The following is a 615-nucleotide window of genomic DNA, read 5'->3' as shown; positions in this document are numbered from 1 at the left end:
CCCTTCGGGGATCAATAAAGTATTTCTGATTCTGATTCTGATACCTATGCTCTCCGTCTCTGCAAGATTGGGAATGATCGAGATTTCTCTTGGCAAAGCTACCAGAAGACTTACAACTTTCAGACACGTTGCTCACGTTACATCCATGTCATCAAGCTCAGTTGGAGGCGTCGCAGTAACACTCAGCCACCACCAGCAAAGTACTTATAATATCCGTCACTGGTCTCCATCCAGAGCAACGGGATCTGTTGGTCCATTTCTTTAACTCTCTATACATAAAATTTGTTTAATGATGAATATTTAAATGCCTCCATGCTGCTCTGTCACCAACATGCTGCTGTTCTTCTTCTTTTTTGATTACTACTTTTGTACTATACTGCCACAAGCTGTACAGGAGTATGTAATACTTTAAACGTCAGGGAGTCTAGGCCATAGACTGTATGGTCTAGACCTGAATTAAGTCTAAACAAACAAACAAACTAATTAATTAATTAATTAATTAATTTAAAAAACTAAATTCTTTTCATTAAACCAGTATTATGAAAAAAAAAAAATGAAGCTTCAAGTCTCTTCCTTGTAATGCCCTTTTCTTCTAGTATCACATGTATTGAGTTG

This window comes from Etheostoma spectabile, chromosome 4 (genome assembly GCF_008692095.1).
Source record: "Etheostoma spectabile isolate EspeVRDwgs_2016 chromosome 4, UIUC_Espe_1.0, whole genome shotgun sequence".
NCBI lineage: Eukaryota > Metazoa > Chordata > Actinopteri > Perciformes > Percidae > Etheostoma > Etheostoma spectabile.
This window is presented reverse-complemented; position numbering follows the sequence as displayed.